Genomic DNA, 15,618 nt, shown 5'->3' with positions numbered 1-15,618 from the left:
AGTACTTTCTCAGCCCCTTTCCCATTACACCCGCGTCCCCGCTCCTGACCCTTGGTGTACACACCTCCGTTCACACGGAGAAAGGGGGGACCCGGGCGGTGAGGACCAGGGGCGCGGACACCCCCGCGGCCCGGATGGACACGGACACTCACACCCGCATCCCCGCTCCTGACCCGCGGTGTACACACCTACGATCACACGGGGGAAGGGGGGACCCGGGCGGTGAGGACCAGGGGCGCGGACACCCCAGCGGCCCCGATGGACACGGGCACTCACCCGCTCCCGGCGGGCGAGGAGAATAGTCGAAGCGGGCGCCAGCGCACCCGTCCCCTCCTGCCCTGCTGGCCGGGGCCCCAGCTCGGTCAGGTCCACACACACCCCGGCAGGAAGCGGGCTCAGGCCGTGGGAAACCGGCGTAACTTCAGACAGAGAGCGGGGAGCATCCTCCCGCAGACACGCAGGCAGCGCTGTCCAGGAGCCTCCTTGGCGCCGCCCTCTCAGCCCTGAGGAAAGCAAGCTCCGCCCCCAGGGAAGACGCTGGCTGCTGACGCGGACTGCGCATGCGCACCGCCACCTAAGACACGCTGGCTTCGTTCGCCCCCTGCAGGTCCTCGAGGGCGGTGCAGGATACTCGGAACTCACTGTAGAACACATGACCCCTCCCAGCCATGATGCTAAATCAATGGAAATCTCAGTGCCCTGGCCTCTTTTTTAATGGCACTGGTGATGCTCTCATCCAGCCATGCCTGCTCTCTTGCCTGGCACATGCCTCAGTCCTTGGAATCCCGCCTGAATCAGATTCTGTTCTGGAGGAAGGACAGGTGCAGAAGAATCTCAAAATTCCAGACTTAGAAGATGACCAGGAACCCAAACTCAACTCTGTCAACTCCCTGGGGTCCCCTGAGGAGTGTGGTTTTCTCAGAACCATCTGCCCTGTGTCAGGAGCAGACCAAGCCTCAGGTAGCTTAGAGAGGCTATCATGCAGCACATGCTTTGGATGGTTCTCAGTTCTGACCTGCATGATCTTGAGACCCTTTTGTAACTCCTAACACTCTGTTTTCTCATACCTATAGTGATGGTTATTGATGACTGAGTTAAACCTCTTACAATGCTGAGGTGCTATTGTTCCTTGGATAACAGAATATTTTGAAGGGATCAACTGTTTATCACTTCCCCCTAATGAAGTATGTTTTTAAAACTAGAAATATTTCAGGGGGCACTCAGGTCCTCCTCTTGCACCAGTTCCTGAGGTGTTGGCAGTTTCTGCTCTGAGCTCCAGATCCTGATCCTGCCGGTGGTCTATGGTGATGCCAGTGTGTACATGCTCTTCCTTTTGCACCGGTGTGGAAAGGAGACAGCCCTTCCCCTACATGAGGCTGCAACACGCTGACACTCAAAGCAGGCACAATGAAGAACCAGCTAGAGTCCCCGGTACCAGCTGTCCCAGGTAGAAACGTCACCTTCACCACAGTGTTCCTGTGCTCCTATCAGGCCTTCACTACTCCCAGCAGGCCATGCATGAGCAGTGTGACAGTGTGACACCTGCACAGCATGGTGGTGATGATCCCACCTTATCTGTTTCTTTTTGGAATGTCCCCACACCTCTCTGAGCTTCACTTTGCTCTTCTCACAGGCAGAGTTGTACAGGCATGAACCTCACAGGGTTATGGTAGGTAGTCACGGTAGCTGCTCACCCAGTGGCAGGCTCTGCCGAGAGGGCTGCTGGGAGTGCTGTGTGTCTTCACACTTGTCCTTCACTCTCCCCAGTGAAAACACTCTTGGCCTTATCCTTCCCTGGTCTGCAGCCTTTCTGTGCTTGCAAAAGAACATGGAAACTATCTGCAAAGAAGTTTTGAGGTTCTGTCCATCTGGTCCAGGAAATGCTGACTCTCCGTGATGTGCTGTTGGGTGGGCTCTCATTGGAGGGGCTTGGGCAGGACTTCCCTTTGCAATAAGCTGCCCCACCCAGCCCTTTCCATGATCCAGACTCCTGGGACCAGGGTGCAAATCCCCAGCTCCGCACTTGTCAACCATGTGACCTGGGCAACTTTCTCAAACCCAAGCTTTGTCCACCCACGGTTAGCAGAGATGGGGGATAACAGGATGTCCCGCACAGAGTGTCTGTGCAGATTAAGTGAGGTAGAACAGACAGAACAGTGGTGGGGCCTGGCCCATTGGTTGACAGAAGGGAGCTCACCATGTGCAGCAAGTTCCACGGGTCACCAAGCAATCTGCCCAGAGGCTTAGCCACTCCATCGCTATCATGCATCTGAAGTCCACTTAACCACATGGGAGAGAAACAAACACATATTCTGAGTGTAGCTACCACAGGGAAAATTGCATCTGAGCGGGGAGTAATACCAGAGGGTGATCAGGATGTAGGAAGATGCCCCCTGGGTTTGAGCAGACTGGAGCTGCCCTCCAGAGCCTGGGGTTAGTGAGGATGGGCTTGTAGAAATGCCCCTCTCCTTTACCCATCAATGCTGGGTCCTGCGGGTACTGAGTCCCACAACCGGTGTGCTGCTTGGGTCCTCAGCACAGAGAAAAACCCAGGGGTTCCCACAAGGCTTCGGCCACATCCTCTGCTTCCTGAACTCCCAATCTGGTGACCCCACCTGGGATGCAGAGATGAGGTGAGGCAGGGACCTGTGCTGTCAACATCACTGCTCTACCCTGGGAATCTGGCACACAGTAGGTGCTTGGTAAGACATTGTTGAATGAACAGCAATACTGGGCCAATTTTCTGTGGGTGTCTGTGCCCCCAGATCAGGGACCCCTCAGGGCCCACCTCACAAGTGACATGAAAATAATAATCCCACCAGGAGCAATAACAGTTCCTCAGAATAAATGGGCTTTTCCAAGCACTCTCCACCTGTTGCAAAGGCCTCCCAGCAGGGAAGTGGGCTGTCAGGGGCAGCACTGCACTCTCCACTGTAACAAGGAGAAAGCCAAGGGCCACAGAGAGGAGTGCCTTTCCAGTGTCACTGCTCACTTTCCCACCTTTTGGGAGACCAGGAGGCTTTTCTACTACATTCTGGCTCTGAAGCCCCAATACTGTGTGGACATGCCTCCCTCCCTGGAGCAAGGAACCACTAAGTGACCTGTCACTTGTCACCAAGCAGTCAGGCTCATTCCAGCTCATTGTGCCACCAGCAGGTTGTGCTAGAAGCAGAATCCTCTGGGAGACATCACACTCTCCCAAGCTGGAAACAGGTGAACAGCTCACAGGTTTCCTGAAGAGGATGGTCACATGGCCTTGATCTGGCCGATCAGCATTTTCCATCCTCTCTGGCCACTGTGATTGGCTCAAGGCTGGGCACCAGCCCAATCAGGCTCCACGGAGGTCAGGCCTAGTTGCTGGAATCCTGGGAGCAGAGAAGTTCTATTTCAGTTGGGAGTTGAGGGGTGGTGATGTCAGCCTGTGGCAGTTGGTGACTATCTTGCTTTCATAAAGGCAGAGCCATGTGAAGATGACACCAGTGGCAGAGCCCAGAGGTGGGGAAGGATGACTTTTGTTGATGTCACTGAGCACCAGGTACAGACCTGCCTGAAGCTATCTCCCTGTGGACGTCTCAGTTAGGTAAGTCATTCTCTCCTGCCCTGTTTGCTTCTTAAAGCCACTTTGGTTTTCTGACACTGGTTTTAAGAAAAAGTTTGACTATTCCTTCAAGCTGGCTAAATGGAGACCCTGGAACTGCAACAGTGAGGTGACAGGCAACAATGTGGCAAATAGACTCCAGAGGCCTCTGTTCAAACAGGGGATTGTAAATGACAAGGGAGAGTACACATGGCCTCAGTGAACAGATTTGCTACTGGTAGCTCCCAGTTCCTGGATATTAGAGTGCATTCACTCAGCCAAGTCTCAACTCTGCTGTCACACCTGCTAACCCACACCACTCCTCTCCCACCTGCCGGGCCTAGGGGGGCTGGACACCCCCGGGCACCTGAAACAGCCCAGGGCTTTGTGTTGTAATTTACACAGGCTGCCCCTAGTTCTGAGGGTGAGGGTGACTGGGTTCCAGTTTACAGAGAAAACAGACTAGACGTTCTCACTGGTGAGATGTGGGGGTGGGACCCCAATCTACCATCTGACCTATGACTTCGGAGTGGACAGCCTCCCCACCCTCAGCCAGGATGCTTGCTAAGCCTCGGGGCTCAGGAGTCCTGTTCCCTCCATCACCCCTCCTGGAGGTGAGAGTGGGGGGCTCTTCTCTATACAACATTCACCCCTGCAGGGGCACACGTGTGACCTCACAGTCTGTCATCCCTTCCTTATGACCTGGACCTCCTTGATGTGTGAGCACTGCAGATCATGGGTGCACACGTGGGCAGGTGCACCATGACTGAGAGGACAGCACTCCAATTTAAGCCCCCTCCATGCTCAGATGATTACATCCTGGAATTGAGGGGTTCCCAGGGGTCAGGTGGCCAATTCTGGCCTTAGGGGCAAATTCTTATCACCCAGGGGGCTAATGTTTAAATTAAATTACACATTTACAATTCAATAGTCAAGCCTCTTTCTAGGCAGCCTTGTAGCCTCTCAGCTTTTACCCCTCGCTGTGACCATGTTCTAAGCTTCAAATTGAGTGCCATTATGGACATGAACATGTCCCTGTCATGTGTCACCTTCACAGTAAGCGGCCACCCCAAACTCCCCTCCTTTCCCCTTGTCGATATCTCCACACAGGGAGTAGGGCCCTTTTGATGCAGTTGTGCAAATGTGTGAGCTAAGGGTTTAGAATGTCCAGGCTAGGAGGGGTCTGCTCCACATGGCAGGGCAGGTGGGCTGGCAGGGGGTGATGGTTCACTTGTAAAACCTCAGCTGGTTTCAGGCAGTGACAACAGACTGGCAGCCAAGGGCTCACCTGGTGCAGAGTAAACGGATTAAATGTGTTCACCCAGACGCCTTGGGGGTGGCAGCCCTGGAGTACGACTACAAGTGAGGAAGGTGGAGGGTCCCCAGTGCCTGGACCTCCACCTTCTAAAAATCAGGACTGAGATGTGGCTTTGAAATCAGAACACTGGAGTTCAAAGCTTCTCCCACCACTTTGTCAATAATTCAAAGCAAATGAGCCTCAGTTTTCTCATGTGTAAAATGAGAACTTTGAAGCCTCTCCCTCTGAGGGTGTGGAGGGAAGTAAATGCGGTGACAGCAGAGCATAGGAGCTGTCTGGGCTGAGCCTGCATACAGGCAGGCCTTTGTTGCTGCCATGACCACTGTCTTCCAGGGCAGGGTCTGCACTCTCTACCTGTGAAGGTCCAGACAGTAAACATTCCAGGCTTTGAGGGACCTACAGTCTCTGTCACAACTACCACCCTCTGATGTTGGAGGGCAAAGGCAGTTCCTGCAGTAGGTAGTCCAGGCTCGCACCCCCGCTTCCTGACATAAGTATTCCTGAGATACAATTTTCACATAACTTTGTTGGCTTTAGGTGTGCAGCAAAATGACTTGTTACATGTGCATATTGTGAAATGATCAGTTCATTAACTATACTTGACGTCTGTCATCACCCATAGTGACACACTATTTTCCTTGTGATGAGAAATTTTAAGAGGTACTCTCTTAACTAACAAATGCACAACGCAGTGCTGTTAACTACAGTCACCTTGCAGTACATTATGTCCCCAGGACTTGTTTATCTTCTAACTGGAAGTTTGTACATTTTGATTATCTTCCCGAATTTCAATCACCCCCTGACTCACCTCTGGCAACCACCAACCTGATCTCTGTTTCTATGTGTTTCGGTTTATTTTGTAGATTCCACATATAAATGAGATCATAGGTATTTGTCTTTCTGTCTTATTTATTTCACTTAGCATAATACCCTGAAGGTCCACCCAAGTTGTCACAAATGGCAGTATTTCACTTTTTTAATGTCTGAATAAGATTCCATTTTATATACATATATATGCATCACTTTTTCTGTACCCATTCATCTGCTGATGGACACTTAGGTTGTTTACATATCTTGGTTATTGTAAATAATGATACAGTGAACATGAGGGTGCAGTTGTCTCATTGACATAGTGATTTCATTTCCTTTGGATATATTTCCTGCAGTGGACTTGCTGGATCATATGGAAGTTCTAATTTTAAATTTTGGGGGAGCCTTCTTACTCTTTTCCCGAGTGATAGCACCAATTTACATTCCCACCAACATTGCACAAGTTTCCCTTTACTTCACACCACCACCATCACTTGTTATCTCTTGTATTTTGATGACACCCACCCTGACAGTTGAGAGGGGGTATCTCATTGTGGTTTTGATTTGCATTTCCCTGATGGTGAGTGATGTTGAGCACCTTTTCATGTACCTGATAGACATCTGTGTGCCTTCTTTGGAAAAATGTCTATTCAGTTCCTCTGCCCACTTTTTAAATCAGATTGCTTGTTTTTTGCTGTTGAATTGTAAGAGTTTTTTATATGTTTTGGGTGTTAACCCCTTATCAGATATATAGTCTGAAAGTACTTTCTCCCCTTCTGTCTGTTATCCTACCCTCTGCTTTCTGGATGACAGGGGTCCAGGCACTTGGGAATCTCTGCTTCTCACGTGTTTCCAATGGTGGGTGGGTGAGGGCTGTGTTCTGATAAAAGTGTGCACAACCGTGGGTCACTACCCCTTAGTTTAGAAGGTGGGCTCTGAAGAGTGCAGTGTGGGCAGGGATGTTTCCCTGAAGTCATCATTTGGATGGTCATGTGCTCTGGAACTCACATCATCTAGCCCGGGTGTGATGGGGCAATTTGCAAAGGGAGGACCTTGTAGCTAAGACACTGACCAGGTGATCTTGTGTCTTGTTGGAAGGACCTGGAAACAAAGTTGTGTGGAACAGGGACTCCTCCAGGTCACAAGGCTCAGTTCAGACTTCTGGGATGCAGAGACCTGCTCAGAGCCACTGTCACTGAGGAGGGAAGGGCCTCAGGCAGGAGGGAGGAGTTGCTGGATTTCACTTGCCCTGTTTGTCAAGTTTCAGCTCTGGTGATGTGTGGAACATGGGCTTAGCTTTGGGAATGTAAGAGGAGAGGTTCCTGGGGAAGGGCTGGCTTTTTCCTCTGATTGAGGTCCTACTGTGTGCCAATCACAGCAGTCCTCTGAGTCAGGGCTGGAAAGCCAGGCACAGAGAGGTCAGGGAGTTTCCAAGTCACACAACATTAGGGGCATCATTAGGGTCTGATGCAGACCTGACGCCCAGCCCACATTCTCTCTCCTTTCTCAGGACCATCATGATCCCACATGTCAGAATCACCCAGAGAGGCCCAGGTATGGGCACTGGGACCTTTCCTGCCTAACATGCCAGGAGCCTTAAGAGGGACGACAAGACACTTCCTGAGTCCATGATGCCCAGAGGCTGCTCTTAGCAAGAGGCTCAGCACACACTCCTGGATGAATCCTAGCTCTGTCCTGAGTCACTCTGTCCTCCCTGCCTCAGTTCTTCTGCCCACATGGGGCTGCAAACAGCAGCCACTTCACAAGGGTCTATGGAACCTCCAGGATCCCGGAAGCAGCGCCCTCACACAGGGAGCACGGTCTCCTTAACTTTTCCTCACCTCTTTGCTGGATGTAGAGTCCCAGAGGGGCACTGGCTTGTCCCAATTCTCACCCCAGATCAGGGTCCAGCAGGGGGTGGTGTCCAGGCTGGACTCTGTCCTCTGCCCCTTTTGGGGACCCTCATTCATTGCACCTTGGCTGCCTGGACACTGTCTTCCAGGGGCCACTCTGTGCCTCCCACACCTACCTAGCATCCACCCACCCTGGGTTACTCCAGCGCCCTCTGGCCCTTGGCCACACACCTACTCCGTGTTGAGTGGAAATGAGGTGACCGACATGCTGGGCCTCCTGGACAGTCTGGAGGAGCCCGATATCCCCAACCTGCCCACCACACCAGGTGCCCAAGTTGGGGAGAGGGTGTGCCTCCATTCATACTCTGATTTGCTCAGATTCTCAGCACCTACATTGCTGGGTGGATATGGGGCAGAGGTATGATGTAAAAGCAGGAGACATGGACAGCAGACCATGAGAAGGGGGCTAGCCCAGGCTGGTCTCATAACCCCCTTAGATTTGACTTTATCATCTTTAAAGTGGGACAGACTCTTGTGAGGTGAGCAGGATCCTGACCCATAGCCAGGCACTGTCCTAAACACCTTAGAGAAGCTTACTGACTCCTCATGAAAATCTGTGGGGCAGGGACAGGCATTATCACCCATTTCTGCAGAAGTAACTGAGGCGCAGAGAGAACAGCTGAGGTGACCACCCCAGATTACAGAGCCCAGGTCATCTGGTTCCAGTGTCCAGGCTCATGGTAAGTGCCCATTCTGGGTTTTCCTCCTCCCTTCATCCTCCACTGGGACCCATGGCCGCAGCCTCATCTCAGTGTGATTGTTCATGGGGAGCAGGGTGGTTGCACTGAGGGCCCGTTTCTCTGAGGACTGCTTTCCCAGAAGGCTCAAGGGGTTGACTGTATTCACTACTGGACACCCAGGCCTGGGCCCAGGCCAGCCACACTGCAAAGCCTGAATCAGTGATTGTTGAGTGAATACCTGAACCTCTGCGTGTATCTGCATGTTGCCCCCATTTCCTCATCTCCACAGCTGGCTACCCGGCCAAAACGTTGTGTAATCAGGCCTGGGCCAGGGACAGTCAAGGGGACCAGAGCTGCTCAGCTGGGGACAGGAAGCCTCAGGGGCCCTGTGGCTGTCCCAAGCACCTCCTGGGGCAATTCACAGGGAAACCCAGACAGCTTCCAGGAACAGCAATCAGGTCCCAATCCCAGGGGTATAGGGTAGGTCTTGAGGGGTGTTCCTGAGACTGACTTTGTGTATGAAGGGGGCCTGGGGGTCAGGCTGCTTTCAACGTCCATTCCAGGCCCACACCCCTGCTGGCAGCATGGAGCTAGTCATAAAGGACACAGGTCGTGGGGCCAAGGATATAGCAGGGCTCTGCTCCCTCTCTGTGGCTCAGTGTCCTCATCTGTAACAGAGAACTAGTAACAGGGCCATGGGAGGGCTCACTGAGACCCTCCTCTGTGGCTTTGGTTGGACACTGCCCTCTCTCTGCTCAATGCCCTTCTCTGTAATAGAGAACTAGTAACATTTTTCTTAGCCCGTTTTGGCCCCATTTTTCTGAGTCTCTTTCTACATTGGGCCCAGGGCTTTCACAGAGATCACAGACTTGGGATGTAATCAGAGTGTGGTCACAGCCCTAGTGGTCTCAATTGAGGCCAGAGGAGCTTCAGGGGGGGTGGGAATCCAGAACTGCTTCATGGAGGAGGTAAGATCTGAGCTGTGTCCCCAAGGATGAGCTGTCATCTAGCTGAGGCCTGGCATTGAGCAGGACCCATGTACATGGTTAATGAGGGTGTGAATGAATGGATGGGCACCCCTCTAACAGAGAGTGGGGGGGGAGTCCCCTAGGCCAAAGCAGGAAACACAGGGCACCCTGGGGGAGCAGAGGGCGGGGCTGCAGTGTGATGCCTGCCTCACCCTTTATGGGTGTCTTGCCACCACTTTAGCGTGTGTTCTGGTGGATTTAGAGCCCTTTCCTCTCCTCTGCTAAAGTATCCTGCTCTTCATTCCCAGCAACATCCGCCTGTGTCACCTCAGTGTCCCCAAGTGGACCTGGACCTGTCTTGTGGGAGATTGTGAAGAGGGATTTGGTGTGCATCCCAAGAATGATGTGGGAGGGAGAGGATAATAGGGACCTCCATAGGGGATCATGGGCTGGAAGACATCGGAGGGGTGGGGAAGGCAGAGCCTCAGAGCTGTAGGATCCTGCTAGTGGTGGCTCCTTCACGAGGGGCTTCACAGGAAGGAAGCAAACATGGGGTAAAGGCAGAGCTCAGTTTGGGGCTTGCTGACATGGAACAGCTCATCACAGAGATGTCCAGAGGAGCTGGATGTAGGGAACGAAAATGCCACTGATGTCAGGGTCAAAGCCTGAGACCCAGATGTGGTGGGGCGGTGGTGCAGGGGAAGGGGCTTGAGGATATCAAGATGTTCATTCATTGGGGTCCTCAGGGTGGGGACCTTCATGTTCATTTCATAGCCACCTGGTGCCTGACAGAGTTAGGCTTAGGGAGGTCACTGAGTAGACACGTGCCGATAACCTAGATTCTCCTCTTTCCACATAAAGTCCCTGGTGTGAAGCCAGCAGGCACTCTTCAGAGTCATACACCCTCACCCATGGGCTCTCTGTGTGCCTAGAGCCCAGTGGCCCCTTACCTCCCACTCCCCACTGCAGGACCCTTTGCACACCTGCATTTCCACAAGCTATAAAACATCTTCTCTTGCTGTGTGTTTACCCTATGAAACCTCATTGCCCCAGGAAGAGAGAACTCACATCCTTCCCTTATTAAATTGGTAAAGCCTTTTGTTCAGAGAAGCCCCTGACAGATCTCACAACCAACAAGGTACCTGTGCATGAATTGATCATGCAGCCCCCTCCTCCTTGTGTGCACAGCACCCCCCCAATAACAGACCCCACACACTCAACATTGGCTCTCGTGTAGGCACCTCTTGCCTGTGTGGCCTGATGTTGCCTATAGCAGTGTCCCTATTGAACTTTCCTAAACCCTTCTCAGACGCTGGTAATTCTTTACCAACCCAAGTAATTAGCCTGCCATTGTGCCCACAACACCTGAAACAGAGTTGACTAAATTATGCAGACTGATGATGCAGGTTAATTTGCTATAAAGGTGAAATCAAGGTTTACAAATGAAAGCAACATACATACTCAAGGCAGGACTAAGAACTCACACGGATAACTAAGACCCTCCACATACATCCCACTTTGCCCTTAGGGCCTTTGGGATGGCTGCTCTTTCAGCCAGGCTCTCTCTCCCCCTGCTTCTTAAACACCTCCAGGAATCTGCTCAAATGTCCTCCCTGACCTTATTTTTCTCCATGGAACATATCACCTCCGGACATTGTATATATTTTACTTAATTTTCTCTGTGTCCCCCACCAGGCTGTCTGCTGCATGTGGATGGAGACCTGACTGCTTCACTACCTGCTGTGCCCGGTATCTGGAACCCACCCAACACAGTAGGACCTCAGAGATTGTGTGACGGGTGTGTGATCACTGTAGGCCACAGACAAAAGCCTTCCCAGCAGTCATGGTAAGAGTCATTCATACTCTACTTACTGAGCCCTACTGTGTGCTGGTTACTGACCTGGGTGGGAGGCATGCAGTGGATTAGACACAGTGAGCACACACAGCATGTTAGGAGGGACCTGTGCTCTGGAGAGCACATAAGGCTGGGGGAAGTCAGGAGTGCAGGAGTGGAGGAGAAGAGGGCCAGGTGGAGACAGTGGTGCCAGAGGAGACAGAGAGGTGGGGCCCAGGTCGTGTAGGGCTTTATGGCTCCTGTGAGGGCTTTTCCTCAGGGCAGCGGAACCATGGCTGGGTACGGAGCAGGGGCCCGTGTCCTGAATGCTATGCAGGAAATGGAGCAGGTGTCTGCTGGGGAGATGTGCTTGGAGGAGGCTGTCCCTGTAGACTGTGCAGGCAGAGAAGGCTCCTCTGAGGAGGTGACATCTGAGCTGAGCCCTTGTATGGACCGTGTTTCCACCTTCTGTAGACTGGATGCTTTCATCTGCCCTGCAGCCCTGTGCAGGACACACCCTGTTCTCAGTCACCTGGACTTGGCCTCCTGCCTCCCTTGTGGGCCCTCCCACCCCAGAAGGAGTCCTTCTAGATCTAACTCACTACCTCCTCCACTGGACTTGGACTCACACTGAGCCACTGTCCACCTGCCCAACTCACCCAGAGTCAAGTCCAGAAACTTGGGGGAGCCCCTCCACCACAGAGCCCATGAACTTACTCAAATGGCCAGTCCTCAGCCTGCTCACATGCCTCACACTCCCCTCCTGCAGAAACCCTGTGACAGATCATGTCCACAGCACCCTGCTCCTCCGATCCTGACCCCAGGCTTTCCCATGGGGTGTGACCCCGCATGGGTTGCAGTCCCCTCCTCCAGTCTGGTGAGTAGAAACTACCTTTTCTTTTTTCTTTTGTTAATATATTTGTTTTTTTAATTTTTATTTTATTGAGTTATAGTCAGTTTGCATTGTTGTGTCAATTTCCAGCATAGAACATAATTTTGTCAATTGTGTTTACTCTTTCAAGAAACCATCTCTTGGCTTGATTTTTTCAAATGTTTCTTATATCTCTATTTTATTTATTTCCTCCCTGATCTTTATTATTTCCTTCCTTCTGCTTACTTTTGTTATTTTTGCTCTTCTTTTTCTAATTCTTTTAGGTGGTAAGTTTGATTGTTTATTGCAGTTGTTCCTCGTTTTTGAGGTAGACCTGATTCTCTCGCTATAAACTTCCCTCTAAGCACTGCCTTTTCTGGATCCCATAGGTTCTGTATGGTTGTGTTTTCATCATCATTTGTCTGAATGTGTTTTTTATTTCTTCTTTGATTTCATCATCCACCCATTTTTTTTTAAAGTAGTATGTTGTTTAACCTCCATACTGTCATTTATTTCTCCTTTATTTTTCTGTAGTTCATTTCTAGTTTCATGGTATTGTGGTCAGAAAAAGTTGCTTCAAATATTTTCTATCTTCTTCAAATTGTTAATACTTCTTTTGTGACAAAGTATATGATCTATCCTAGAAAATGTGGTATGTGCACTTGAGAAGAATGTATGTTCTATTTTAGGGAAATATAATGTTCTGAAAATATTACCCAAGACAAATTGTTCTATTGTATCATTTAATTTCTATGTTGTCTTATTAATTTTATGTATGGAATATCTGTCCAGTGATGTTAATGGATTGTTAAAGTCTTCTACTGTGATTGTGTTCCGATCAAATTTTCCCTTTTTATCTGTTAGTATTTTCTTGTTATCTGTTATATATTTAGGTGCTCCTATGTTGTGTTCATATATGTTAATGAGTGAAATATCTTCATCTATGACTCCTGTAATCATTATAAAATATCCTTCTTAATCTTTCTTTATAATCTTTGTTTTAAAGTCTATTTTATTTGAAATCACTGTTGATATTCCTGCTTTCTGGTCATTTCCATTTGTGTGGAATATCTTTTTCAATCCTCTCACTTTCAATCTATGTGTGTCCTTCTCCCTAACGTGGGTCTCTTCTATACAGCGTATTGTAGATACTTGCTTTATTATCCACTCTGCACTCTATGTCCTTTGATTAAAGCATTTAGTCCACTGACATTTATATTAATTATTGATAGAAATGTGTTTATTACACTTTGAACTTTGTTTTGCAGTTCATTTTGTATTTCCTCTTTGTTCCTTACTTTTTCTTTTTGTGGTTTGATAATTTTCCTTTTTATTATCTTGGTGTCTTTTTAGTTTTGTGACTCTATTGTAACTTTTTGGCTTGTGGTTAACCTACTTTGTACATATATTAACCCATTACTATATCTGTTTGTTTTAAACAGATAGTAATATAAGCTCAAACCCATCCTACCAAGAACAAAAAAGAGAGAGAGACAGAGAGAAAGAGAGAGAGAGAGAAACCTGTATATTTTCTTGCTCGCCTCTCCCACCCTTAATGATTTAGATGCCCTCTTTTATGATTTCATGTTTATTCTGTTGTAATTCATTGTAGCAATCACCTTTCCAATTATGGTTTTCTCCTTTTTGTAGCATCCTGCTTCTTTTCTATTTAGAGTAGGTCTTTCAATATTTCCTTTAGCATAGGTTTAGTGTTGCTAACTTCTTTTAGTTTTTGCTTGTCTGTGAAGTTCTTTATCTCTCCTTCTATTCTAAAGGATACCCTTGCTGGATAAAGTATCCTAGGCTGCATCATTTTTTCATTCAGGACTTTGAATATACCTTGCTTCTCCCTTCTGGCCTTTACTGTTTTTGTAGAGAAATCAGCTGAAAGTCTTATGGGGGTTCCCTTGTATCTCATTCTTTGTTTTTCTCTTGCTGCCTTTAGAATCATTTCCCATTCTCAACCCTGGTCATCCTGATTGTAATATGTCTTGGTGTGGGTCTGTTTGGGTCCTCCTTGTTTGGGACGCTCTGTGTTTCCTGTACTTGGATATCTGATTCCTTCTTTAGGTTTGGGAAGTTTTCAGTCATGATTCCTTCAAATATCTTTTCAATCTCCTTTGTTCTTTCTTCTCCTTCTGAGACCCCCATTATGAGTAGGTTGGCATGCTTTATGTTATTCCATAGGTCCCTTATATTGCTTTCATTGGTTTTTATTTGTTGTCTCTCAGCTGTTTTGTTGTCCTGTCTTCTAAGTCACATATTCATTCCTCTCAATTATCCAGCCTACATTTTACATCCTTTACCTCAACTCTCATCTCAGCAAATGAGTTTTCCAATTTTCACTGGCTCCTCTTTAGAGTTTCAATTTCGTTATTTGACATATTCTCTGTCTCTATACACAATCTCTTTTAGTTTCTTCAGTACTTTGATCACTCCTTTTTTGAAATCATCTAGTAGACTATCAATGTCTATTTCATTGATTGTTCTTTCAGGGGGTTTATCTTGTTCTTTTAATTGAGACAGGTTGCTCTGCTTTTTTATCTTGCTTATATCTCTGTGGCACTATGGCTTATGGAGTATCAATTATCTACTGTGGTCTTTTAAGAGTTTACTTATTTATATAAAATGGATGCAGAAATAAAACTAAGCACAAAGAAATTAGTTTTAAAAGCAGTATAATCAATAACAGAAGAACATATTGAAACAAGATAACAATTGAGTTGGGATGAATTTTTAAAATATTAAAGGAAGAAAAAATATTTGACAACAGAGTATAATCACAACAGAAGAAAAAAACAAGGATAAAAATGAAATTAGACAAATTGAAAGATAATAATAAAAGTATTTTAAAAGAAAATTTTAAAAGGGATTAAAAATAGAAATATAAAAATTATTTAAGAAGTAACATTTAAAAAGTAAAAGAAAATGGAACAGAAAAAGAAAAGAGTATGTTCCCGTGGAGATTGTGTGCCCTTAGTAATTTTATCAAGAGGTCCTTCTTAAATATGTGTGGTTACCAAGTCTTACTTCTGTGCCTTTTGTCTGTTATCCCTTTGGTTAATGATGTGGCCATTAACCTGTTAACCAGAGCCTACCCTGGCTATTGAATGGGGACTCCTCTTTGTTTTGTGGTTGTCACAGCTCCTGCCCTTGCCTTGCTTCATGAACTCAGCTCGTTGTTTCCAGAGACCCTCTGGTCACACCCTTGGTCTGTGCTGCTCCCAGTGCCTGTAGGTAGACATGTCACATCTCCTCCCAGTGCTGCATCTTGGTGCTGCACTCCTGCATGGTAGGTGGGCAGGTTGTGCCCCTTCCCAATGCCGTGTCCAGGTGCAGCAGTCCTCCACAATAGTTGGGTTGGTTGCTCCCATATTCAGTGCAACTCCCCACTCCACATCTGTTCCACACTCTGTGGGTGGGCTTGAGGCAAATGGCCACACCAGCCCTAGTCCCTGCTCTTTGCCAGAACTTTGCTCCTTGTTCATTTGTCTTAGAGGTGTGAGTTCGTAGAGGCACCAGGACAGAAACTTCCTATATGTCTGGGGATGTAAACAAGTCTCAGTCTCACCTATGAGGTTGCAGAACTGCCAGGTACATATTCAGGTTTCAACCCCATGTCTGCCTGGGTGGGTATGATGGCTGTG

General features: G+C 48.5%; 1 protein-coding gene across 1 annotated transcript in view; it reads left to right on the top strand.

The window, feature by feature from the left end:
• The window catches only part of LOC140693667 (uncharacterized), a 122,121-nt gene extending 106,768 nt beyond the window's left edge, over positions 1–15,353 (top strand). Inside the window, exons 14-20 of the mRNA XM_072957379.1 lie at positions 1,203–1,447; positions 3,455–3,580; positions 7,216–7,259; positions 8,212–8,298; positions 10,962–11,112; positions 11,870–11,977; positions 15,116–15,353. The gene's annotated coding sequence lies outside the window, so the exon portion shown is untranslated. The remainder of the gene's footprint in view (positions 1–1,202; positions 1,448–3,454; positions 3,581–7,215; positions 7,260–8,211; positions 8,299–10,961; positions 11,113–11,869; positions 11,978–15,115) is intronic.
• Positions 15,354–15,618: the final 265 nt, after the last annotated feature.

Source organism: Vicugna pacos, unplaced genomic scaffold, assembly GCF_048564905.1.
Source record: "Vicugna pacos unplaced genomic scaffold, VicPac4 scaffold_20, whole genome shotgun sequence".
NCBI lineage: Eukaryota > Metazoa > Chordata > Mammalia > Artiodactyla > Camelidae > Vicugna > Vicugna pacos.
Note: the sequence above shows the minus strand (reverse complement) of the source record. Positions and strands in the feature narration are given on the sequence as shown.